General features: G+C 34.2%; 2 long non-coding RNA genes across 3 annotated transcripts in view; one reads left to right on the top strand and one right to left on the bottom strand.

The window, feature by feature from the left end:
- Window positions 1-20,205, bottom strand: part of LOC145268759 (uncharacterized) — a 347,300-nt gene extending 327,095 nt beyond the window's left edge. The window contains exon 1 of the long non-coding RNA XR_013864922.1: window positions 20,098-20,205. This is a non-coding gene — a long non-coding RNA (uncharacterized LOC145268759). The remainder of the gene's footprint in view (window positions 1-20,097) is intronic.
- LOC145268758 (uncharacterized) overlaps window positions 1-26,897 on the top strand; it is a 467,671-nt gene that overhangs the window by 397,938 nt on the left and 42,836 nt on the right. The window lies entirely within an intron of this gene.

The raw sequence follows: 26,897 nt of genomic DNA on the forward strand, positions 1-26,897 counted from the left end.
ATCTCAAAAACAAAAAACAAAACACGAATAAACCTAGAACCCCATCCTTCAACGTAGACCCCTACTACCAGGTCTCCTTCTCCAACATCAGGGGTCCTTCCAGAGGTTGAAACCCAATTACAGGAGACGAAACCAGACTTAATCTTTCTAAACGAAACTGGCATAGGGCGACCACTTCCCTAGATGAGTTCATAATAAAAGGATACTCTAATTTAACAGCTAAATCTGACCCCCAAGATCGCCATGGACATGGAATATGCACCTACATTAAAGATGGCTTTCCGTGTGGTAGAGATATCTCCAGAGAGGACCCTGATTTACCTTATATGTGTGTCTGGATTGCACGTGCTTTCACCACTGTATTTATATTTGTCCTCTATCGGCCCCACAACTGCGGAGTTACTCTCCTTGAATATATCTGAGAAAATTGACCTCATCCTGTCTGCTCATCCTTCGGCTAACATTCACATTTGCGGTGACTTCAATGTCCATAATGTGGAATGGCTGACCCACTCAAATAAGACAGATGATGAGGGGAGGTTCTGTCATGATTTTGCCATTGCCTATGACCTCACTCAGACTGTTCATGAACCCACCTGTGTGCACGATACTACCGGTCAATATGCAAGCCTTCTAGACCTTTTTCTCACAACTTCCCCTGTGCAATGTTCATTTTACGTTCTATCCCCTCTGGGATCCTCCGACCACTCCATTGTATCAGTAAAGATAAAAAGGAAATACAATAGGTCTTCAGACGTACCTCTCCACCGTACTGTATATCGATACTCTATGGCTGACTGAGATAGCTTCCGTACATTCATATCTGATCTACCTTTGCATTCCATGTTTAAAAAGGATGTGTCCTCTATAGTATCAGACCTGACCGAATGGTTAATTGTAGGCATAGACCGATTCATACCATCCAAAAAATTCCGACAAAAACCTAACAGCCAGCCATGGTTCTCCCCAGAATGTGCTGCTGCCATCGCGCACAGAAATCACTTTTTCCATAGCTACCAACGTAATAGATGTACTGAGACTAAAGTTGCTTTCAGGACTGCCAGCAACCACTGTAAAAGAGTAGTAAAAAATACAAAAGGGTTATAATCTCAGTCTGTCAAATCCAAGGTAGCTGAGCAGCGGCTTGGTTCTCACCAGTTTTGGCAAATAGCAAACAGGATCCTGAACAAAAGTGTGTGTTCTATCCCAACCATCATCAATGGACCTGAGGTCATCTCATCAGCATCAGACAAGGACAAACTATTTGCCAAGAACTTTGCAGCTAACTCTACCCTATGTGACAAAGGTCATCAACTCCTCATATTTCCTCAGACAACACATTATCCAACATACAAATATCTGTGCGTGACGTTGCCAAACTAATCAAGAACCTTGATTCCAGTAAAGCAACTGGCTCTGACAGCATCCCAATTATAGTACTGAAAAAGCTCCAACCAGAAGTTGCCCCCATACTTACAAAACTGTTTAAGCGTTGCCTTAAAGAAAAGTGCTTTCCAACACCCTGGAAAACCTCATCAATATGCTCTGTATTTAAGAACTCAGGTGACAAATCATCTCCCTCTCAGTACAGACCAATAAGTCTCTTGTGTGTCATGAGTAAGTTACTAGAATCCATATTAAATAAAGAAGTAGTCAACCACCTCAGCAGAAATAATCTTCTTAGTGACATGCAATATGGTTTCCGTTCTGCTAGATCTACAGTTGATGTGCTAACAGTTATAACCCATAGGATTAGTGAATCTCTTGACAAAGGCTTCCTTTCTAGGGCAATTGCTCTTGACATATCAAAAGCCTTCGATAAAGTATGGCATAAGGGCCTACTTCACAAGATTTCCAGCTACGGTATAACTGGAAATGTTTTCTCAATAATTAAATAATTTCTCCCTGATAGGCTCATAAGAGTAGTGGTTGATGGGCAGCAATCAGAGGCCCACAGTATTAATGCTGGAGTCCCCCAGGGGTGCATCCTGGGCACAACTCTCTTCCTGATCTACATCAATGATCTCCCAAAACACATACTTAAATCATTCGTTGACATCTATGCTGATGACACGACCATCTATGGCAACCCATCAAAGCTGTAAATGACAAAGCTCTCTCTGATTCTCTTTCCTCTGATCTCGAGCAAGTGGAATAGTGGGGGAAGAGGGGCTGGTTACTTTTAATGCATCTAAAACCAAGCTCCTATCTTTACATCATCAACGCTCTGTTCCTCATCTAGCATCAATTGAAATGGATGGCTTTTGTCTTAGGGAGGCTCCTGGGTTTGACCTTTACTCCTGATCTGAAATGGAGCACGTATATCAAGTCTGTTGCCCGGGCCGCTGGGAGAAACGTAGGACCCTTCTACCGCTCCAGAAGATATCTCACTACTGATGCAATTCTCTATTTGTATAAAAGCCAAGTACATCCAAAGATGGAGTACTGCTGCCACATCTGGGCTGGAGCTGCTAAAAACAGCCTATCCTGCCTTGACAGAGTACAAAATAGACTTTGTGGCTTAGTGGGGGATGCCCTTTTCTCTTCCCTGCAACCTCTCTCCCACAAAAGAGACGTTGCGAGCCTGTCTTTGTTTTATCGTTATTTCCATGGCAAGTGCAATCTCTGGTTCCCCTCGTCAATCATTCACGATAAACACCTGTCTAGCAAAAACCATTGTCAGTAACTTCCCCCACTCTTTATCTGTGCCTAAAGCAAAACGTAGAATCCATGAACAAAATTTCTTTCTGAGAAGTGCACGCCTGTGGAATTCTCTTTCTTTTGCCTGTTTCCCATCTGACTACAACTTGAATGTCTTCAAGTCCAACATAAACAAATTCCTAATTAATCGCCCCCTTAAGTAAGACACTTTATCAAATCTCCAATACCAACTATTACTACGATATTATCCCATTGATTATTGTACTCACAATAACCCTTATCCCCGAGTGGCTTCCGGGCCTTGATAAGTGGTGATCCTCCATGTAAAAAAAAAAAAAGAAAAATTATTGTCAGTATTGTAGTTACTAAACTTTTTATTTTATTTTTATTTACATTATTCAACATTTTTATCACTATTATAATTATCATTGATTATTATTATTTAATATATTTGGAGTGTATTATTATACTTTTAAGTATAATATTGCATATTATTATATTTAATATTATTGTACTTTATTCTTCCTAAGCGAAATTGGCATAAGGCCGACCACTTCCCTCGACGAGGCCATGATTAAAGGATACTCTAACTTAACATCTAAATCTGACCCCCAAAATCGTTATGGGCATGAAATATATGCCTACATTAAAGATGGCTTTCCGTGTGGTACAGATATCACCAGTGAAGACCCTAATTTACCTTATATGCGCTTCCGGGTTGCACTTGCTTACACCACTGCATTTATATTTGCCCTCTATCGCCCCCACAACAGCGGAGTTACTCTCTTTTAGTATATCTGCGAAAAGTGACCATTTTTATTAATTGTCTAGTCTCGTTTTCACAAGGATATTCCAAATTGTAAACCTGACTTATTTTTACAGACTGACACATTACTCAGTAGAATGTAAATGTCTGCGCCATTTCCATTATTAGCGGCTGTCACACACATACATATATTTTCCTTGACAGATACTAAAAAATAAACCTAATTTTTTTATTATCTAATTTTTAAATCTTTGTTTTTTTCACCTCCTTGTCTTTTTTACTCTATTCCTTTATTTCTATAATTTTTTATACATTCCTGCCCAGATGTGGCAACAGTACTCCATTGTTGCCCGTACCTGGCTTTTATATAGGTTGAGAATTGCATCTGGGGTGAGATATCTACGGGGGCAATAGAAGGATCCCACCATTTTTTCCAGCGACTTTGGCAATGGATTTGATATATGTGTTCCATTTAAGATCAGGAGTAAAGGTCAAGCCTAGAAACTTGTCAAAACATTAAGTCTCCCCAAGACGAAAGCTATTCATTTCGATTGATGGCAGCTGGGCAACAATGCGTTGATGATGTAAAGATAGATGCTTGGTTTTAGATGCATTAAAAGTAACCAGCCACTTTTTCCCCATTGTCCCATGTGCTCAAGATCAGAGGAGAGAGTGTCAGAGAGAACTTGATCATTTACAGTCCTTGAAGTGCTACCATAGATGTCTACGAATGATCTAAGGATGTGGTTTGGAAGATAATTGATGTAGATCAAAAAGTTATACAAACCTTAATCAGCAGCTCATTTATGTCTTCTTATCATATCTTAAAAATTATTTTTATTTTTTTATTTATTTTAATTTTATTTTTTGCTTCTATTTTTTATAACGTGATAAAACCTTCTGATAAAAAAATCTTATGACGTTGAATACCTGAAATATTTTCATTACAGATTTAGCTTTTGTATAAGCTGTATTGCCTGAAGAAGTCTCTTGTTACTAGTAACTAGCTGACTGAAACATGCTCATGAATGCTACCGTAAAAATAAATAAAATATATATATATATATATATATATATATATATACATACACTAGCAGGGTGACCTGACGTTGCCCGGGATTGAATGATGCTCAACGAATGTTTCACACTCCAATATTTCAATATGTCATCAAAATCTATGAAATTATCCATTTTCAATGAAATCGATTAATTGCTGCTCTAGTTGGAGACCCACTGTGGTGCACTGGAAGGAAATTTCACGTATCTTCCCGCACTGATACATTGTAATCTACATTACACTGTAGAGACCTACTGTTGATTTTATTAAATTATTTTATACTAGCTGGACTTCCCGACGTTGCTCGGGACCATATAAAAAATGAGAAAATTGGAATTGATTTTGAATATAATTGTTACTCGTTGGAGAGAGGAAATTTTTAATGTGTATGTATCATTTGCTATTTCAAGCAAAAGAATATTTTACCTACCCTAGGACGGCTATTACACATATGAAATAATTGTACCTTCCCTAGGACAGGTAATTTACAGAATGTATATGAAATAATTTTACCCTTTTGGGACGGGTAATTTACAACACATATTTAAAATATGCTTACTTTCCTTCGGACAGATAATTTATATACATATATGAAACAATTTAACATACCCTCAACAGGTATTGTAGAACATATATGAAATAATTTCTCTTTCTACCAAGGCTACCATGATTTTAAGAAAACTGAAATCATTTTTAGAAGATGGATCATTAGGATTTCCAAATTAATACATAAATACATTGTGTTGGTTCGTAACCCTTGCTTAATCATAAATTTCAACATTACTCCGTTTCTTTCCTCCCTCACTATCTGCACTATTATTGTAAGAAAAATTGTCATTTTTGGAAGATGTTTTAGCAGGATTTTAAAATTAATACATAAATACATTGACAAAGTTAAGTGATTAGACAACCCTTGCTTCATTATCAAATTCTACATTACTCTGTTTCATTTTTCCCCACTACCGATGATCAAAATCTTTTGGAAAAAGACGTCATTTTCAGAAGATTACTCAGCAAGCTTTACAAACAAATAAAAGCTTTGTGATTAGGCAACCCTTGCTTCTCTACAAAATTCCACATTACTGTGTTCTTTCCTCCCTACTACTGACAGCATCATTTTTAAGTGAAATATCATTTCTTGACCATAACTCAGCAGGTTTTCCAAATAATTACGTAAATGCATTGATGCGAATGATGATTAGGCAACTTTTACTTTACCACAATATTCAATATTGATATAGTTCTCCCCCTTACTACCACAACCGCCAAATACACATTAGTAAGAGAAACGATGTCATTTCCGAAATATGATTTCATAGTTATTCCATATTTTTGGAATACGACATTGTGGGAGATTGCACCACCCCAAATGGACATTACTCTCTTCAGCCCCACCCCAAAAGTGAAGGTTTGTTAATTCATAGAGAACTCCAAAGTACGTAAAAAATCAACATAATCATGTGTCTTTCTACTCACCACTAAAACTATGGTGTCATTCCCAGAAGTTAACATTGAAAATTCAGAAAAATATTGTTGATCACCTACAGAAACTGATAAATTGTCTGGGCTTATTATTTCATTACAAACAGACAAATCAATTAACTCACATTGCATTATTTTTATAAATTCTTGGATACGTTACTAATTTCGACAATCATTTTTCATAATTTTAACCCACATTATCACCCCCCTCTTACGAAAAATAATAACATTGATGTATTGTCTGGACCAATTAATTCATTACAAACGCACTAATCAATCAACTTACATTTCATCGTTTTTCATAATTCTTAGATATGTTACTAATTTAGACAATCATTTTTTATAATTTTAACCCATATTATGCCCCCAGCCTTACAAAAATAATAACTTTGATATATTATCTGGGTTGCATTACAAACACACATAATTCTTGGATATGTTACTAATTTCGACAATAATGTTTGATATTTGTAATCCACGTTATCGCCTACCCCTTACTAAAATAACTTCAATATATTGTCTGGGCCGATTATTTCATTACAAACAGACCAATCAATTAACTCACATTTCATCATTTTTCATAATTCTTGGATATGTTACTAATTTCGACAATCATTTTTCGTAATTTTAGCCCACATTCTAGCCATTCCTTACGAAAATCGCAACTTTGATATATTGTCTAGACCGATTAATTCATTACAAACACACCAATCAATTAACTTACATTTCACCATTTTTCATAATTCTTGGATATGTTACGAATTTCGGCAAACATTTTTTATAATTGTAACATACATTATCCCTTTACGAAAGAAATAACTTTGATATATTGTCTGCGCCGATTATTTTATTACAAATGCACCAATGAATAAATTAACATTTTATGATTTTTCATAATTCCTGGATAATTTCAACAAGCATTTTTCATAATTTTAACCTACATTATCACCCCCTCCCTTACAAAAATAATAACTTTGATATATTGTCGTAGTTATTTATTTCATTAAAAACACATGAATCGATTTATTCACATTTCATCATTTTTCATGATTCTAGGATATGTTACTAATTTCGACAAACATTTTTCATAATAGTAACCCACATCATCGCAAACCCCCTTACGAAAATAATAACCGATATATTGTCTGGGTCGATTATTTCACTAAAAAAATACAAATCAATTAACTCACATTTCATCATTTTTCATGATTCTTGGGTATGTTACTAATTTCGACAATCATTTTTTATAATTGTAGCCAACATAATGCTTCCCTCCTTGCGAAAATAATAACACTAATATTTTTCTGTGTTTATTATTTCATTACAAACACACCAATCGATTAATTCACATTTCATCATTTTTCATAATTCTTGGATATGTTACTAATTTCGACAATCATTTTTTTATAATTGTAACCAACATAATGCTTCCCTCCTTGCGAAAATAATAACACTAATATTTTGTCTGTGTTTATTATTTCATTACAAACACACCAATAGATTAATTCACATTTCATCATTTTTAATAATTCTTGGATATATTACTAATTTCGACAATCGTTTTTTTAATAATTTTAACCCACATTTAGCCCCCCCCCTTACGAAAATAATAACTTTGATATATTGTCTGGGCTGATTATTTCATTAAAAAACACCAATCAATTAACTCACATTCCATCATTTTTCATGATTCTTAGATATGTTACTAATTTAGACAATCATTTTTCATAATTTTAACCCACATTATCGCCTCCCCCCTTACGAAAATAATAACTATGTAATAATGTCTGTTAAAAATATACATGAAATAAAGTAATGTTTAATTCGTAAACTGTTTCAACTATTTCCGACACTGACTCCCCCCCCCCACTCTTATAAATATACATTAAATAAATTAATGTCTAAAACGTAAAATGTTGTAGACATTTCCGGGACTGAGTCTGTAAGCCCCACTCTACTGTTAAAAATATGAATGAAATATAGTAATGTTTAACTCCTAAACGGTTTCGGCCATTTCCTGGACCGATTTCATATCCCCCACCTCACTGTTTTAAAAACATATATGAAATAATGTAACTTCTAAATCGTAGACTGTTTCAGCATTTAATATTAGATAAAGTAATTTTGAGATCGTAAACTGCTTCAGCTGTTTCCGGGCCTGACTCCGTATTCCTACTTCTTTTAAAAATATATATGAAATAAAGTATTTGTGGGATCATAAACTGCTGCTTCAGCAATTACCGGGACGTACTCCATATTCCCCTCCCCACCTCTTAAAATATATGCTATGTCGGTTATTTTGTATTTTTTTATTTTTGGATGAGGTAATGCCTGGTAGAAAACTATATTAAGCTTACTTGGCCTTTTGGCTACGATCAAAGTGTAGTATCTGTTCTGACGCAGCATTTCAGCGAAATCATTTAGTGGCCCCCCTCTCCATAAACAGAAAAAGTGGTGGTAATGCTTGGGAGAATGAACAGGCACTAATTCACCACACCCCAACCTCACCTAAAAAAGAAGGTTTGGTAATCCCTGGCAACCTCTAGAGTACTTTTTAAAGCAACATAATCGTGCTTGTCCCCACCTCCATCATCAACACATGACGCCACTTCCGGAAAATGACTCAGCAGTTTTTCGAAATACATAATTTCATTATAAATTGTTTGTATTTTTTAAATATGCGTATTACACTGTAAAAGTACCGTATTTAAAATTCATGCTACTCAAAAAATAAATATTTCAAAGTGCAGTTAGTGATTAGGCAACACTTGCTTTACAATAAGCTAATAAAAAAATTCGATTAAGAAACAGACCTTAATGTTAACTAATACTAAACAAAAATAGAGATACTACATGTCAGTTTTTTTATTTAATAAATTGTTAGGTGAACATACAGAATAGTTTAAATAATACCTTCCCCTCCCCATATTAAGAATGACTTTCTAAATAATAACGTTATTATTTCAGCACTGTCCGTATTCTATGTGTCACCCAACCCCTCATCCGTCCTAAAATAATGTATGAAATTAAGTAAATATGAGATTGTAAAAAAGATTTATAGTTTTGTTTTCATATTTACAAATTTCAAACCGCGAATAAAATGTACGTATGGTTTCAGGTTTTCTTTTTCTTTTTCTTTTTTTTAATACAAAACAACAAAAAAAATGAGTTGGTGTCATTAGTTAGAGTTGAAATTAAAAGAACCGAGCGTTCTAGCCTGAGAAAAAAAACAAAAAAAACGAAAGTACGCGTGTGGCGCATACAAAACAAAATGTCGGCTAATGTTTAATGAACATTTTACATGTAAATTTGCCGATATCTGGATGCGATATACATGCATGTAAGCAAAAATATTATTCACTATAAACCACCCTTGGTGCGTGAATATTATTTCCTGAGAATTTCAGTTCTAATAGTTCACCTGTTAGATATTCACACGCACACACACACACACACACACACACACACACACACGTCTATTGTTTTATTTATATAGAAGATGATATAATAGCTTGAATGGAAATTTGATATTCAAAAGTCAAATATTCTGGTTCACTTGTGCACTAAACAGAAACATTCATTTCGAGCGCTCCCTGTCTTATCAAAGAATCTACTGTTGATTTCATAAAATATTTTATATAATGACTTTTATATAAAGAATTCAAGTTTAAAGTACAAAAGCCAATTATCATAGTTCAATTGTGTTCTTAAAAAAACCATTCATTTTGGACGCAATCCTTATCAAATAACCTACTGTTTATCTGATACGTCAGGTCCTTCTTTTTGTGCGCTAGTAAAACTTTTCTAGTGCAAATGTGATGTTAAGCTTCATAAAGGTTTTGTTTAAAATCGGACTGTTCATTTTTTGATTAGATTTTTTAATTATCAATTATCGATTTTCGATAACCGTCGGAGGCATTTTGTCACAAAACCTATCTAAGATTATTCCTAGACACATAAAGTACCTATATATGAAATTAAAAAAAATCGACTCAGCCGTTAAAAAGTCTATAAGGACCTCTCTTTCGCTCAATCTCTCTCTCGCGCGCGCACGCACACACACACACACACACACACACTTCTTTTATATATGATATAGATAATTCGTTTGAAGTGTTTAATCGAGATTAATTTTATGTTTCTTAATATCTTTAAATGGCGGGAGAAAAAAGTTACGTCCGTTGCAAACATAATGTTCATAAGCTGCTCTTTTGTGACTCGCTAGAGAAACTGTAGTATTCGTAAACTAAATTGATAAATTTCGATTGTTTATTTTGTCTGAACTTTCGATCTGGTATCATTAAAATGTAGTTTGTGTTCAGGAAATCCTCCTCCCAGACTTTACCTCCTTCTTCCAGAAAGTTACTCGTTGCTTAAAACGTCTTTAACGGAGAATGTCGACCATCCAAGCCTGAGTTGATGCACCCAGAAAACCCATATGTGGGGTGGGGCGACTGGGCAACTTATGTTAACCCGACATTTGTTCCACATCCAGTTTTGGTGAGGAGGGCGATAAAATATAGAGTTCGGTCTGAGAGGCTCATCGCATTAAGCATCTCTTTAGGAAGATTTAGGACACATTAGCAAACACCCCTCTTATCCATGAAAGATATTTTAGAAACGTCGCGGGTGCCCCTTTTGGGGAAGCGGAACTCTCACTAAAAGAAAATATATTGTGTCACTATGAAGGCAGATGGACAAATTATTTTGCATTTAAACGAAACCCCGGATCATTGTCTTGCCTCAGAGATTTTTTGTTTTCAATTTTTGGGCTAAGGTATGAACCATGATTTGTAGGTATTAATTCTTCTATCTAAATATGAAAATGTACCACTATTTTTTTTACTGGTTTATACTAGATCTTTTGAGCAATGCTGCTATTATACCCAAGTATAAATATATTTATATTTATGTCTCGGAAGTAGAGTGAAAAGCATATCTTATTTTTCTTTTATTAATATTATTGGAATCTTTTCTTTATTCCTTGTACACATTTTTGTGAATTATTCCATGGATTTCTGCCTTTGGATTATTATGGACCATCTTCTTCCAATTACGGGATTTCCTTGAATTTTACTTGTACAAATGGAAATTCTTTTAACTTTCTTGAAGTTTTACATTTGGATCTTACCATCACTGGATTTTTTATTTTCCACCAGACTATCCATTCATGTGTAATCACCTTTTTCCTCACCATATTCCCTCTGCTTCACTTTTTTGTTTTCAAGTAAGATCTCTGACTTACTTGTTGTTTCATCAAATACTTCTGCATGCAAAATCCGATCCCGCATTTTGCTAATTCCTACCCTCTGATGAGAAGGAAAGTATTTCTTCGAAACTCCGCGGATTAAGGACTATCCATTTATCTAGTGTTTCCTTTTCAGATTAAATATATTTTTAACTCATTTCAAAGTGTTTTTTAACATATTTTATTAACTGTTTGCTCATATCATAAGCTCTATTTCCTATTTGGTTTTATCGAGCTTTTACATCCGGCTGAGATAATTTTATAAATATTATTTATTTAATATTTATAATATACTTTAATTTTACCATCTTGGATCATTTTGGTAAATTCAATTGTAATTTTTATTATATATATATATATATATATATATATATATATATATATATATATATATATATATATATATATTGTCGGAATTAGCATACCGACGAGTAGGGGGAGGGGAAGAAAAGACGGTTTAAGTCTTGCAACGAAATGTCGACGTTGCTTACAAGCAGTCTTTCCTTGTAAAAGTAACAAATGGGTAACGATGGTCGAAGTGTAATTTGTCTAAAAGACAGCAACAACTACAACAACAGTAGAGCGGCCACCCCTTTTTATCTACTCCAACTCTCAGTCAACGAGATTCACGCGTGACTGAAATGTGTATTTAATTTGTAAGGAATAGACACTCAGGTTCTTTGATTAACGGACCACCGGCCGTGTTGGTAACAGCTACCAGCACTCCTTACTTCCCCACTGGCCTACCCTCGGCAAGTCAACCAATTGAAAATTCTCACAATATATATATATATATGTATGTACAAATTAAATTGAAATACGAATATATAATACGTTTAAAAGACAGACAACGCAAAGACGAATGTTTGTTTAAATCAATATTTCTATGTAACCCTTTAAGCAACGAAATGAAATTATTTTTTTTATTTTTTTATTTTTCTTCCTTTGAAGATTGTAATGCTGGGTAATGGGCAGCCAAACCAGCTGCCAACATTGCCCCGCTTTTTTATTGAAACCAACCGAGAGGTCTTTTTAGTATCCTCACTATTCCCTTAAGTGCAATTGTCTGAATCTCTTTTGCACTTGGTTCTCCAGGAATATTAGTTAGGTATGACTTCAGGTCACGTATACGCGTGTTGTTGTTTATTTAAATCCTTGCGTTGTCTGGCTTTTGAACGTATTATATATATATATATATATATATATATATATATATATATATATATTAATTTAATTTAGCATTAAAACCACGCTTTCAGTGAAGGAACACTTATATATGCTGTACATGAAAGGTGACAGATCCCGGTAATTAGAGAAACGAAGTAAATAGGATCGAAAATAATATTTATTAAAGGAGAATGCTAGAATCGAACCCAGTGAACAAAAGTTAAAAAGAATACATATTGCTATTTAGATGCGATGATAGGAATGTGGAGTCATTGGAATTAGAAATGAATTAGAAATAACTATAAAATACCTTTTTTATATAATACAATACTTTTATAAAATACTTTTATATCACATAACATCGTTAGATGATATTTTGAATTCCATAATCCAGGTGAGCTGATCATTCTTACATTATATACTTAATTGTACGAAAATATTTTATTTAATATTTTAAAATATTTTAACCATTATTTTAGTACTTAATTTTTTTTATTATTTTAATTTTTTTTACTTTTTATCATTTTTATCTTCTAATTTATTGTATTTACATGATTTTTATTAGGGCATTACAGCTTTTTCATTTGCTTCCTCATAATGCCATTGTAATTTCGATAAGTGCCTCTCTTATGAATTCTTTTTATATTTTAATACGTGTGTACATACACGTATTCGTTCAATAACATATTTACGTTATATTTTACAAATATAGGCATTAATAAATTTAACCTTGTTCAAATATACTCAGTGGAGTATATTTGAACAAGGTTAAATTTATTAATGCCTATATTTGTACGATTATAGTAATTCTACACAAACACACACTTTATATATATATATATATATATATATATATATATATATATATATATATATATATATATTAGCAAAAGTACCTGTCATTGACTGGGTTCAAAAACAGCCTACAGAAAATGGACTCTGATTTATGAAAGTATGATAGGTTATGAAAAGAAAGGGTTGTAAAGAGATAGCTTCGAATTTGGGGGTATCAAAACCAAAGCAAAATATGATGAAAGTAAAAATAAAATAGATAAACCCCATAATTTATTATACCATACCTGTTCACACTGAAACACTTATCACAATATTCTGTGGATCTATATTAAAAAAACCTTGTTAAACTTTGTGACATATTTCCATTCTATGGAGGTCAGGCGCGTACGAACACCCCATAATTTTATTATACCATATTTCTTAAAACTGAAACATAATTATCAAAGTATACTTACGCAGATAGATATGAAAGTCTTTATTAAAGTCTGTACCTATTTCCATTCTATGGAGGACAGGCACGAACGCAGACCCCACAATTTTATTATACCATCCCTATTTAAGTTAAAACATACTTATCAAACTATTATTATGTACATTTATATCAAAAACACCTGTAAACGTTTTTTTTTTTATTTTTAAATTTATTTCCATATTTGTGGACCAGACGCGAACGCAGACCCCACAATTTTAATGAACCACCGTTCTGCCAGATCAAACATACTCATTCCTGTGTCTCGATACATCTTCTATCATTATATGTAATCAGTTTTTTAAAATAGTCAAGCATATAGGAGCCTAGTCGTGACCACACACACACACACACACACACACACACACACACACACACACACACACAGAGCTTTATATTATATTATATATATTTATTTATGTGTATTATTGGTTTATATTTGTGTTATATGTGTATATAATTTTAAATATAAATTTATATTGATATTTATACTATTATGCCTTTTTTGTTTCGGTTTTCTACATACTAGCTAAATAATCACTATATAATTCTGCCCAAATCCATTTTTTGTGACCCTTAATAATGAAGTACTTATAAACATTCTTATTAGATTCGAATTTCTCAACTCAAATACTTAATCGTTAATTATTAATGATAAAGTTCAAAACTAATCATTAAATAACATTTTCAACGTTTTAATCGGAAACAGAATTTCCCTTAAATTGAAAGCAGCAAAGTAAAGTATCTCTGTCAATCTTTCAAATATCTGCCTATTTTCTTCGCAGTCGGTTTACGGCAGTAACAATGTACCAATGTTAACACAACGGGTCACGGCTCGTTTACTTATTACGAATATTGAGTTAAATTATCAACGTCTTTTTCATAACAAAATATCATAAGATTTGGACAGCAACACCGGGTACATCTAGGAGTTAACTTATGTAGCATTTTGAAAGATATTTTATTGAAAGTTTCGGGATTCGGTTGGGCGGTGGGTAAGTCATTCGTAACCATACGACACTTAACAATCCGTACGGATAGTCAGATCGATAGCTAGGTATGCGCCTTCACCTACACAAACAAAAAAATAGACTAAACGTTAGACTATTTCTTCTCTAATGGTAACTTATCGAACACAAATCAGTCAGGCTTTTTTTCAAACCTCGTTGCACTTAACAGACCCAGTGATCGATCGGTCGATACTTTAGTAGTGCGCTGGCGGGGCACGGTGAAGTGAAGATGGAAAGTAACCCCCTTTCCCGGAATAATAACTTTCCCGCCGAGAGAGGAGAGGGCAGGTCAGGTTTATGGGGTTAGATGCACTGACATGTGACAAATTATTATTAGGTCATTTTTTATCGTCGCCAGAAAAATCAAAGAAGTTAAATTTGCCTTAAAAGTGCACATTATTTTTGGCGATTATCTATTATATATGTATAAAAGTGAGAATGTGTGTGTGTGTGTGTGTGGACACTTCTCAACCTATATACTCAACGAATTTTTTATCTACAAACTTGAACTTTCGTATATAGCGTATTCAGAAATGTGGAAAACATTTTAATCGATTTTCACCCAAGAAAAAAGGACTGCTAATGGATCAAAATTGAAAAATTGGTACGGAGGGGGACGTCATCGGACTTTTGTTACATGATAAAAGGGCTGTCCCCTTTTCATGTAAATAAAAAAAAAATAGGGAATTAGTTAAATATAAACATGAAACAGGATAGTGAAGGATTCGAACTTGCGAAGCTAGATTTGGAATTGAAAATTCCAATCATAAGTTAAATACAGAATGTTATTGAAAAAAGGAATTGCAATTGTTTAGCTTACATATCTGTATATGGAAAAGGAATGTTTCTGTTAAGGAATTTAATCGTCAATGGAAATTGTAAACATATTTTGTAAAAATGTTATTTGAAAAATAGGTTACTGAACTCGGGGTTATGTCAAGTTTGGCAACGTGACGCATGTCTCCAACGTGCTTTATGAGCACATGTTTAATCATGCGATGACGTGACGAGTTCTCAATATAGGTAGAGTTTTTAGATGCAGTCTGGGAGAGTCTGGAAGAAGAGTCGGAGAGAAGCAGAGAGGTTCAGACCGATTCTCCGTTAGAATCAAGACACCCACTAGAAGTGAGAGGGTTTTAGAAATAACCATGTAAATAAACTTTGAATTCCTCAAGCGAAATTATGGACCAGTCATGAAATAAAGGACGTCATCATCTTTGCGTCTTCTGTGTTCATCATTACAACGAGAAAGGTAACGTGTTTATATTATATGCACAAGTATCAAAACGTAAATGTCAAACGCACTATATCTCGGTCTATGTATCAAGATATTAATAAATATCCTCTCATTGAATTGGTTTTCTTGTTATAACATGTACCTGTTTATATATATATGCAGAAGTCTCTCTCTCTTCATATGTACTCTGTCTCTATATCTCACCAATGTCTCCATCTCTTACAACATGAACATCTTAAGACATATGAACACTCAACACATGAACATTCCTAAGACTCTAATCTCTCACTAACACTCTTCTAAAACGAACAACGACAATAACAATACTGAATATACGTCATCTTAATAATAACCCAATACAAAAATATATACGCATATTTGCTACTTCAAATAATAACAGCCTATGCAACACTTTTACTGTTTGTCATGTTTCACAAATGTGTATGCAGGAATCTCATGACAGATGAATTATATTAAGAAAAGTAGATGTGAAAACACTTTTTGAAGATCGTATCAAGCTGGCCTAATAGTTATCGCACTTGACTCACTGTCTTTAGGTTTTGGTTTCAATCTCAGCTCGAGTATTTTTTTTTATTTACAAGAAATGAACTGTTTAAAAAATTCATAATACTCGCGTTCACATGTCTCAGTTTCTTTCGGTTTGTTTTACTTCATTTTTTAAAAGAAATTTAACATTATATTTTATACCTGCGGTATTTCTAGTTATGATAAGAGTTTTGCATTAATTAAAATATAATATTTATGCGTATTTCACGACCAGGAAACGCCGGACAGTTTGCTAGATATATAAAACAATGATGTTATCAGAGAATATATCGTTAATAAAGCAAAACCTATTAAGATAAAAAAGCTCAACACTATTAAGAGGAGCAAACAAATAATATTAAATGAAAGATAAGCAAGTAGGCACCGCCAAAAATGGCCGCAAAATCAAGTTGTTGTTGTTTTTTAAAACTAAATTACATTTATTACAATCCATTATTTCTGAGTAACTTTTTTTTTTCCAGAAAGATAAAACTCTGAATTTTATCATATAGAAAACAGAATAATGTAAAACTTTTTCTACTATTTTTAATTCAATTTTAAATGTTAAATTTTCCCAAAAAGTTAACAATTGATATTTTTTGTCTTGCACAAATAACGTACTTAAATATTTTTAAAAAAGGGGTTTTGAAATAATTTATTTATTCATTTATTGTCTAACTAAGATTTAGGATGATTTTCTAAGAGAATATGCAAAAATATTATAATATAAGTACCTGAATTTCAAATAATTCCACTTATTCATATAGGTAACCAGACATTTCGCGTCGCCGTAGAGTTCAGATCGACTCTGTTTACGTTTTCTTTTGATTGAGACGAAAACTATGGAAGACCAAACAGGCCAAAAAAACTTATTTTTCAGTGACGAAAATTTCAATGTATTATTAAGCTGAGGCTGGCCAGTACCAGATGGGTGACCATTTGTATGAGTTTGGTTTTTAATGTGTATGTGTGTGGGGGCCAGGCTCCCCAAAATGGGGGGAGGGGGCAATTTAAAGCAGAATAAAAAAAAATTATTTCAGCGCGTTTGGTCCACCGTAGTCGAAAGGCGGCAAACGTTTTCAAACGAGATCGAAAAAAATGATGCTATTTTTAACACAAAGGGCACAATATTTATCGAATTTTTTTTTTTTGTATCGATTATTCAAAGCATGCTCTGTTTAATAATGGTCATGCATTATTCGGCTCGCTAAAAAAAAATTGTTAATTTATTTATCAAAAATTTTAAAATGGCTTTTTTCGTATAAATATAAAAAAATTTTTTTTTTTTTTTTGCTTAACTTAAATTAATTATTTTACTTAACATATTCACCGAATTTCACACTTCAAAACTCAAAAGCGGGATAATTAAACACAATCGAAGTTCTGATATTCAGACGTCAAAATAAGGTATGCAAACAATGTTTTTTGTTTGTTTTTTTTTTAATCTATAATTCTGTCTCTTACAACAACACAATATGTTTTGTTCAGTTTCAGATGATTATTTTAAGCATATTTGTTCCCACTTCAAAACAAGGGGGGTTTTGTAAGCAAAAAAAAATATATATATAAATATCGTTTATGAAAAATAAGTACACTGTTATAAAGTTCATTCTTCTCCTAATAATCGCTGAAAATTTCGTATTGATCGGATAATTACCTGATTTTTGGTAGATTTTTAAAAAGACGGTCCGTCAAAAAGTACTGACCTGCCCCCCCCAGTTTTGGCGGTGCCTACAAAAAAGGTTTATGATATCAACAGAACAAACAGGAGGAGAAAAAAGGAAAAATTAAAAAAAAAAGGAAACTTTTTAGGCGATGCCCGATGCCGTTGATTATATTAATTTTTTGACCTTTTTTTTTTAACCTCTTAAATTTCTTTTTTCTTATTTTCTTCACTTTCAGATTGTTTTATATATATATATATATATATATATATATATATATATATATATATATATATATATATATATATATATATATATAAATAAGGCGGTGGTCATCAACAATGTATTTTTTAACATTATTTTATTCCGTGTCTTGGTTTTTCATTGAGAATTATGTTTAGATCATTGTAATAATGTAATAATGTTTTTAAATCATTGAAATCGTTTTTTGAGAAAACCGACCCGAACTCGAGTGCCACAGAGGACGCCGAGCCCGCCGTAAAAATCACTGACATCACTGACTAGTGCGCCGATGTCAGTGATTTTTACGGCGGGCTCGGCGTCCTCTGTGGCGCTCGAGTCCGGGTCGGTTTTCTCAAAAAACGATTTCAATGATTTAAAAACATTATTTAAAATTAAAATTCCTTCCTCATTCACAAGTTTTTTTTGCTTGTCTCGCCATGTACATTGTACCTATTTACTATGCCTCCCCACAGGACAGAGTTAGACACCAGGGTCGTTTTTTAACGTGAAGAAAAGGTAAAAAATAAAAATTGTCTCAGTCGTGAAGGATTTCTCCTCCACCGAAAGAGAACAAGAAATAGAAGTGCAGCATCTGAAGAACACATACTACACTTTGATCTTGTCCCGAAGGCCAATGTACATTGTAGTGCCAAATTCTGTTTGTATTTTGCGTAGATTCCAGCTCTTTGGAAGTACAGTAAGAATTTGAATTTTTTGTGATCTCTTTTCACATTTAGCAAACTTCTCTTTCAACTGAGTAATAATTTCTCGTTCAAAGTTTTGTTGTTCTGCACTAGTTGATTCCTCATGAGAAATGTTTGATGAAATTATACCAATTCTATCAGATATTGCTCGTGTAATTCTTTCTATTTTTTTCTTCTCATAAATGACTGAATCCATTTGGATGGAACGCTTGAAAAAGTATTATATCTAAGAAAGGATAATTATAAATTCTTAGTCCAAGGATATAAGTCTGAAAAAAATATAAAAATAAAATCTGATGAAAATGAAAGAGAAGTTTGCTGCAAGTGAAAAGATATCAGAAAAAATTCAAATTTTAATCATAAAAAACCTAGACACCGATCTCATTACATTAGATTCACTTGCACAATTTTCTTTAAAATGATGACTTTTCTAGGTTTTCGACTATGCTGAAAACGAATATCACAGTTAACTTTATAGTAAATATTTATATTAGGTCCACCTCCACAATTTTTCTTTAAAATGACCACTTATTTATTCGATGAAAATCTAAGTGTGATAAACAAATCTACTTTTCTGCGACCGACACTGCTCCCCCAACAGTATTATCTATACAACTCGTCATTTAAAAGAACAATGTCGAGGTGGACCTAATGCAAATATTTATTAAAAAGTTATCCAAGCATGTAAATTAAGAACGTATGTAAAATTATGAAATTATCAATAAATGGTTAATTTTCTTTTTAATATTCATTCAAAAAGTCAAGCCAATATAAGTAAATAAATAGAAAGAATGTTATCAGAGCATGCTTTAGCCTTTATAAAGGAGTGACAAATAAACAAATAAGCCGGGTCGCCGTTGAACTCAATGCTCAAGGAGTACCAAAAAAAATGTAGAATAACACTTTTGTTTAGGAGAATTTTGCCAGAGACTTATTTAAAAAAAGATAATAATAATAATAATAATAATAATAATAATAATTAGTAGTAGTAGTTTTATATAGTAAAACATCTACTTAAATTCTACATTTACATGAAAATATAACTTACATGTATATGGTGCCTGGAAAAATTTCAATCTTGAATTTATGAGTCTTATCTGTTCCAAGATGTAGAATATTGCTAGGGTGAACTAGCTGATCCAATGGGGAAGTGGAGTTCTCTGGAACCAAAAACCATGAATGCCAGAACAGCTGGCATTTGTAGAGAGGCACCTGCCTTTCCTGGCATGTTTAGCCAATCAGGCGCCTCTAAATGGAATAATCCACCATGCCTGACTAATTGTAGGCTGGTCCATAATGGTGGAGAGGGGAGGTAAGCGCCTTCTTGATTCTACACAAGAAAACTGGGAAAGTGGTTTCAATAATATTGTTTTTTTTCTAATCTTTTATTGCTTTTTATCTTTACCCATCCCCCTAGCCAGCAGCCTCACCCAGTAAACAAACAGAGACTTCAAAAATCAAAGGAACGTTGTCACCAAAGCTTGTCTGGCATAGAGGTGATAAAACTTTCACTCAGTCCATTAACTTATTGAAATTTAATAGCTTTTAACACTTTCTTTCAAATTTGTCAATGCTGAAGGACTGGACAAATGGAAAGGTCAGTTTTTATGTTTTTTTTCACACAGCTAAAATAAATCCACATCACATGTTTATGTTATTAGGTTTTACTTTTACTGATAGCTTAAAAATAAATATTCTTCATTTAATCTTTTAGTATCAGCAATAGAACAGAGTAACATTTTTGGGGGAATGGCATATTAGTTTTCTGATTCTGATACCCCAAAAAGTTCCGATTTCGAGATTTCGATTAACTGTCCCAACACAAATTATATCACTTTTTTCCATAACAAAATCTGTGTTGCTTCAAAAAAAATTGAAGAAAATTCAGTTTCATCAACATAAATGTTTTTATATGGTTTTTGTGACCATGGTTTTATGTACATATTAATCAGCATTAAATTAGCTTTACAAAGATATCAAACATGACCATATTGTGAAATACCAAAATGTTTTTATATGAAGTAGCAGGTACTACATTCCGCCATTTTGAATTCAGCCCACTTCTTTAAAACGCTTGTAGGAATGGTTCTAGTTCAAAGCCCATCATGAAATTTGAAATATATACTGTCATAAGATAGACAAATCTTTTGTCAAGATTTGAAAAAAAAATCAAATAATGTTTTTTGAGATAATTAAGGTTAAAAGTCAAGGTCAAGGCCAACTTTTAAAAATTTGACCTTGAAAAAAATATCCACAAATAAAATGGTAGATCTATCCAAGTACTTTAGAATGATATATAAATGAACTTTGAATGCCCATAAATAACAGAGATATCGTCTTTTAAAGTTGGTCACTTGTCCATAAAAATTCACATTTTTTAAAAAGGTCAAAGTCATATCTCAGAAATCCCTTGACCTTGAGATGTGTATTCAGGTGCCATTCAATTCCTATTATGGAGATCTATAAGTGTAGCAAATTTGAAAAAAATCCGTGTCCAACATGGTTTCTGCCCCCCCCCCCAAAAAAAAAATTTGTCGATTTGACATGGAATGAGCCATATATATATATATATATATATATATATATATATATATATATATATATTTTATTATTATTACATTTTCACCCCAAACAAGGCACATTGCCACTTTTGGTGTAGGGGACTACTATCAGGGGCAACAACTACTGAGGCACTATCTAGGGATTTGGGCAGCAAGATGTCGGTTCACGTTACACTTGAACTTCTGCATGTCAGTACAGTTGGGGAAGCAGGAATCTGGAATGGAATTTTAGTTTAGCGGTTCTGGTGAAGAAACTACTGGAGTAGAAATATTTTTTACATCTAGGGATCTCTACTGTGTGGAAGTGTGATTTAGCTGCCTGTCGGGTTTGTCGAGGGTGTCTACGTCGTGTCTGCAGTTCACCAGAGCATTCACCATTAAAATACTTGTAGAACAGGCAGAGGTATGCAACGTTTCGTCGATGGGACAGAGGCTGAAGCTCAGATGCCAGTTCAGGGCCTATTAGATTGGCAAGTCTTTTGAACCTTGTCTAGGAGCAAGAGACTAGCAGCAGATGCACCAGCCCAAATGTGACAACAATACTCCATACATGGGCGAATGGTGGCCTTATAGAGGTACAGGATACTTTCGGGTGTTAGTAGTTTTCTAGCACGGTAGAGAGAGCTTACCTTCTTCACAGCGGCCCTGGCAATGCTTTCAATGTAATTGTTCCAATTCATGTTTCCTGTGAACGTTAGGCCAAGCAGTTTGAAAATGTACTCTCAGATAAAGAGTCACTGGCCATTGCTATTGGTGGCAGAGAAGGTTTCTTGTAATTATTGAAGGAAACCAATTTAGTCTTGGCAGCATTGAATGTGACCATCTATTTTTGTCCTCATTCCACTACAGATTGGAGGTCATCCTCTAGTGTTTTTGCCATTTCTTTAGATATATGTTCATTTGTTTTTCTGTCGTGCCTGCTATAGAGTGTGGTGTCATCAGCATATATACCCATCTCAGAGGCAGTTTTGTCGGGGAGGTCATTAATGAATATTAGGAACAATAGAGGTCCAAGAATAGACCCCTGAGGCACTCCCGCATTTATATCATATTGTTTAGATGTGCGACCATCGAGGATAATCTGGATTTTTCTCTTATCTAAGAAGGATTTAATTATGTTAAGTATTCTACCAGTGATACCGTATGATCTAATTTTCCTGAGGAGACCCTCATGCCATACTCTGTCAAAAGCCTTAGATATATCTAAAGCTACTGCTCTGCCCTCCCCCGCTTTGTCCAGTGAATGGTATATACGTTCAGAGATTACAGTGAGGATGTCAGCTGTGGAACGGGCTTGTCTAAATCCATATTATTTGTCAGTCAGAAGTTTAGCATCTGTTAGGTGACGGACTAGAGCATGGTTAATTATGATCTCTAATATTTTGGCAAAAAGTGGGAGGAGGCTAATGGGGCGATAATTTGATGGGTCAGTTCTTTTGCCAGAATTCTTGAATACTGGTACCACAAAAGCAGTTTTCCAACAGCCCAGAAAGCAAGCTTCATTAAGGTATTTGTTGTAGAGTTTGGAGAGAACTGGAGCTACTTCGGCTGAGCAATTTTTTAATAGGACAGCTGGGATGAGATCGGGTCCACATGCTTTTGAAGTATCAAGGTTTTTTATGATAGCACGCACCTGAGCAGGGGTGATTTTTAGATCGTCTAGCGTGGCGTCTGTCTGCAAAGGAAAGTCAAGCAGGGGGTGGGTGGAAGGGTCCAGTGTGGAGTTTGAGGCAAACCAACTGGCAAGCATATTAGCCTTTTCAGTTGCTGAGCAAACAACCTCGTGATTGTTGGTTAGTGGGGGAATTGTTGATTGCCCATTATTTACTACACTGTTGTAGATTTTTCAGAAGTAACGAGTTCCTAATTTTTGTGCTTCGATACGTTTTACAGTGGTTTCAGCAAATTCTCTCTTAGCTGTCGCTATTTCTTTCTTAACGTTACTTCTAGCTTCTATATACTTCTGTGTTTGAACTGGACTTATGTCGGTTAAATCTGCGGTATGCATGCTGCCTTTGAGCAATGGCAGTTGCGCAAGTAGAGGTAAACCATTGGGGAGAGTAGGGCTTGCTATAGAATTTCCGCATGGTAATATGTGCTTCAATTGCTGTTTTGAACCATTCAGTGGTCTCGTTTGCACACTGTTCAGCAGGAAAAGAAAAAATATTTCCCCATGGGGCATCTCTGATACGGTCTCTGATGGCTTCCCAGTCAGCCTTTTTATAATATCTCGTTGTTTTGAGCACTGGCTCTTCAGTTTTGGGTCTAGAGTTTAGGGCGATTTCAACCATTATCACTGCATGGTCAGCGTTCCCAAGTAGGCTGTCAGCATTTGTTATAAAATCATCGGGAACTGATGTCAGAAACAGATCTAGAAGTGATGCGTGTTGTTCTTGCTGGTCAAGAAAACGGGTTTGAAACGTAACCATTTGTGATAGGGAGTGAGATATAGCGAAGCTATGTGTTGTGCTGCCCGCTGCATCTGTGTAAGTAGAGAATCCAAGCCAGTTTTTGTGGTGGACACTAAAGTCACCAAATACATGTACTTGTGCGCTAGTGTCGAGGGAGAGTGCTGTGTCTATGCTGTCAGAGACTGTGTTTATTATGGTGCAGTCCTGGATCGAGGGAGAATGGTAGAGGAAAGAAAAGTAGCTAATGTTATATTGTATGTTTAGTCTAAAGGACATAAAGGTTTGATCGTCCGATTCTAGGTTTGTTTCTCTAGTCAAGGGGAGGGTGTTACGAATGTAGACTCCAAGTCCATGCATATGTCTGTGTCAGAGTGCTTACGGCAGAGTGGGAGATAGCAAGGCATGTTAAAGTAGTTAGAGGGGGTGGAGGAGTGTAGGTTAGTCTCATTGAGTGCTAAGATATCCGGAGTATTTGTTAGGAGAAATGCTTCAGCATCAGCTAAATTAGTTCTAAGCCCACGGATGTTCGTGAATGCAAGCCTCAAGGGAGGAGGCAAGTTGGATTTGTTTGTCCCTAGGCCTGGTTTAAGCTTATTTTTTGCTTGTACTGTCATCATGTTTTTAAAGAGTTTCAGTTAGGTAAGGGGGGGGGGGCTTAACAAGGTTATGCAGGGTATCAGACATGCAACACAAGTAGACCATTAGATGACTTTTCTTCAACTAGGACTGTGGCCTCAAGAAAGCCCATTGTGGAATGAGTGCAGGGTCCCTTCCCATGCGTGACATGGCACTACAATCATCCCAATATTATACAACTGTTGATGGAGCAGCCGCTCTAAGTGCTACCAAAGAGTTAGGGCACCTGTACTACCAGTCGGAAACAGCAGCCAGGAACTGTCAATCCAGTACCCTCAACCCATCAGAAGAAGGTCAACCCAATCTAATTGCACAGGCATGTGTGGTACTCAAGCACTCCAAAGTGCCCAGTTTTGAGGGGTAGGATGTGTCGGGAGTGGGGAAAACGGTGTTCATTGCCCTAGACAAGAAACAAGATCTACCACTAAGTGTTTTGTTGAATCACTGTGATAGTGTCTCTGCGCCTGACTAATAGACAAAGAAGGAGTATGGAAGCTGGGCGATAGACAGAGCCTATCTACTTCTTAAGCAGTTTAGGTTTGCAGACCGGTAATTTGTTTGAGTCACCAGCTCTAGGAAGGTTGTCATCCAAGACTGGAGAGGCACCCCCCCTCCTTAGGTTTAGTTTCAGAGTTTTCCTTCTCCTAGACGGGGGATCTGAGAAGATCTACTGGGTCCATCAGCCCTGAGAGGGTTTGCTCCACGCCTGGGTCCTAATCCAGATATTTCTGTGACTCCGCGTGGTTAGTTAATGTTACAGGGTTAGTTTGTAGAGGTTATATATACTACACCGATGAAGACTGAAGGATCGGTCGAAAATTATGTACTTATGAAAAAAGTTTTTTAATTTTTTTTCATAATATTATTATTTTGTATTCCTACACGTCACCAATTAAAAACGAATAAAGAAAAGTTATAAGCTTTTATACTTTTCGCATTCTTTTTTATTCAACTATATATATATATATATATATATATATATATATATATATATATATATATATATACAGTTCTTGCAAAAAGAAAGTCTGTACTTGTATTTTTCTTTTAATTGCAAATTAAAGCTTTATTTAATGCAACTGTTTAAACAACCTATACCTCATTTGATTCGCCTTTTATTCCTCTATAATTTTACCAGTTCATATTTGACATTTAATTATTTGACTTTCCTTATTTATTTCACGGGGTAGCATGCTCTCGTTTCGTCAGCCATGACTAGATAGAGGTCCTAAGTAATTTGCAACAGTATTTTTTTTCGAATTATTTAAGATTTCTATCTCGTCTATGACTGGATAGAAGTCCTTAGTAATTCGCATCTGTGTTTGTATATATATATATATATATATATACATATATATATATATATATATATATATATATATATATATATATTATGTTATATTATCTATATATTTTTTTCTCTATAGTTTAAACCTAGACCATTAAAAAGAAACTTTCGAAAATAAAACCAAAATACACTTCTAAAGTATATTTCTCCTAAGCATGAAGAAGATAAAAGGGATACAGAGCGCGCTAGAGAATTCACTTAAAAATTCTTGAGGCTGTATCCATTAATTTGTGCCAACCATCTCTGTATAAGCAAAGAGAGTATACCCATAATTTAGAACTTATGGGTATTCGTGAGATTGTTCCTTTTTTTCTCCTATTCCCTATACAATTTCTTTTTTTTTTACCCACGCTATTAACGTTTTCTCCCCCATTGCCAACGTTAATCTTGAAAAGGGTTGGCTGAAAGACGTCTCGATGGGGTTATTTTTTCTGCCCCACCCCTTATTTATCCCTTTTATCTAATTTATGCTTAGGAGAAATATACTTTAGAAGGGTATTTTGATCTTCTTTTTGAAAGTTTCTTTTTAATGGTTTATATTTTTAATGTTTAAACTATAGAAAAAAACCAAAAAAAACCCCTAAACCCTAATGACACTACGTTCGCTGTTATTCAAAAGTGTTATAAAATTATGTACACATAAAAATCTTTATATATATATATATATATATATATATATATATATATATATATATATATATATATATATATGAGAAAGAAAATTAAAACTGTAAGTTGAACTTTACAATCAAAATTTATTGTTCGACTGAATACTCCAAAAAACAATTTACAAAGTCCTTATTCCAAGGAGTTGCAAAGAATGTTACTCTTGTTATTCTTCTCATCAGAGGACATAAAGAAATCAGCAAATTATATTTCTAGCAATGCTAAA

Source organism: Euprymna scolopes, chromosome 44 (genome assembly GCF_053919585.1).
Source record: "Euprymna scolopes isolate OS-2025 chromosome 44, ASM5391958v1, whole genome shotgun sequence".
NCBI classification, from domain to species: Eukaryota; Metazoa; Mollusca; class Cephalopoda; order Sepiida; family Sepiolidae; genus Euprymna; species Euprymna scolopes.